Source organism: Sapajus apella, unplaced genomic scaffold (genome assembly GCF_009761245.1).
Source record: "Sapajus apella isolate SASKATOON/1434 unplaced genomic scaffold, GSC_monkey_1.0 scaffold230, whole genome shotgun sequence".
In the NCBI taxonomy this organism is placed as follows: domain Eukaryota; kingdom Metazoa; phylum Chordata; class Mammalia; order Primates; family Cebidae; genus Sapajus; species Sapajus apella.
The window spans coordinates 5,576-7,468 of NW_022437170.1; positions in this window are offsets into that span (position 1 = coordinate 5,576).

A 1,893-nucleotide genomic window follows, 5' to 3' on the forward strand; every position below is an offset into this window, starting at 1 on the left:
TGGGATTACAGGCACGCGCCACCATGCCCAGCTAATTTTTTGTAGTTTTAGTAGAGACGGGGTTTCACCATGTTGACCAGGATGGTCTCGATCTCTTGACCTCGTGATCCACCCGCCTCGGCCTCCCACAGTGCTGGGATTACAGGCTTGAGCCACCGCGCCCGGCCAAATTCTAGCCTTTAAACACAAGTTCATAATACTTCCTGCTTTGAGGATCGTGGATGTGTGTGGACACCCAGGTCCCCCCCACCGTGATGACAGAGCAAAGGCCCCTGCTGGCCCATCCTGGACACTCACATGAGCAAGAAGTGCATCTGTGAATTGCTCAGCTGCTATGGTGTGGGGCTGTTTGTTATGCAGCCCAGCCAAGGCCAGCCTGACTGATACACTCCCTTAAGCATGAAGAGGGCTCTGCCTCTCCAGTGAGGGGTGTGGGGCCCAGGGCTGTTTCTCAGTGATGTCCACAACACTTACTCCTAGGCCCCCCAGAAACAGTGACAAGAAACACAACAGGAGGCGTCTGTGGAGGAGCTGGTTGCAGTGGGGTGGGCACAGCTCTGCCCTGCTGAGGACGGGCTGACGATCCCCTAGGGCCCTGTCCCTGAGGGAGGGGCTGGTCCCCCCAGCAGTGTCCTGGATCAGGGCCGACATGTGAATAAAAGTGGGTCCAGCCAAGCTGGGAGAGGCGAGACCCCCACGCCCAGCAGGCACCCACGACCGATGGGCCCGCAGCCGTCTTCACAGCCTCCAGAATTCTCCGGTAACGGCGGGGCTGGAACCGTGCTGGGAGCCTTTGGTTCGCGCACCTGTAGCTGCTTGGATGAAATCACATCCGGAATGCACGATGTCGCGGGTGATCGCGGCGCCCCCGCGGAAGGCGCCTGCTCTCGCGCACACGTTCCACGCGCGTGTAGAGATCGCCGTCAGCAGCCTGCGGCAGCGCGGGAGGCAGCCGCGGTTAATGCGCGTGAGCCGCGTTCCCTCCGCCCTCCGTCTGCTCAGCGGCGGCTCCGAGTCTGCCGGGATCTTTCCGTCTCCGAGCGCCCCGGCCCCGCCGCCCCCGCCTTCCCCGTCCCGGAGCGCGGCCCCGCGGGACGAGGCCTGGCGCGTGGGAAGCAACGCTGTGGCCGCTGCACGGCCGCATCCGACCCGGCGTGACGGGGCCGCCCTGGGGGCCGGGGGGGCGCGGGCCCGGCCTGGGACCCGGGGCTGGGCCTGGGACCCGGGGCTGGGACCCGGGGCTGGGCCTGGGCGGGCAGCGCCTCCCCGTGCCCCGCGGCGGGAGGTGCGTTCTGGGGCAGCCCCTCGCTCTGTGGGTGCAGCCGCCCCGCTCGGGAGGGCTCTGCTGTGACGGTAACGGAGGGGTGCAGCCGCCTTCCGAGGGACGCGCACGCCGGCCTGAACCCCACACGGCACCTGCCGCGGGCGGCCCGCTTCACAGGCGGGCACCGCGCACAGAGAGGTTGAGTGACCTGCCCGAGGCCACACAGCACTGTGGCAGGGCCGGGGCGGCAACTCTGTCTTCGCGTCGCCCTGGGCACCGCGCAGCCCTTCGGGTCCCACGGGAGGCCCAGCCCCTTCTCCGCCTGCAGCCCGCGCCCCCGCCCCGCCCTGTGCCCCACCCCACGCTCCTGATTGGCTCCCGTCTTGGCCTGAGTACCGTGATTGGCTCAGGGGTGAGCACGTGATGCAAGCTAGCCCAATGAAAGCTAGGCCCGGGATTTTGGCGGGGCGCCGTCTTCCCAGACTGCGCAGCGGGAGGGGCAAGTCTGCACCTGCAGAGGGCGCGGAGGGCGCGGGGTCCCGGGGCGCGGAGGGCGCGGGGGTCCCGGGGCGCGGAGGGCGCGGGGTCCCGGGGCGCGGAGGGCGCGGGGGTCCCGGGGCGGGGAGGGC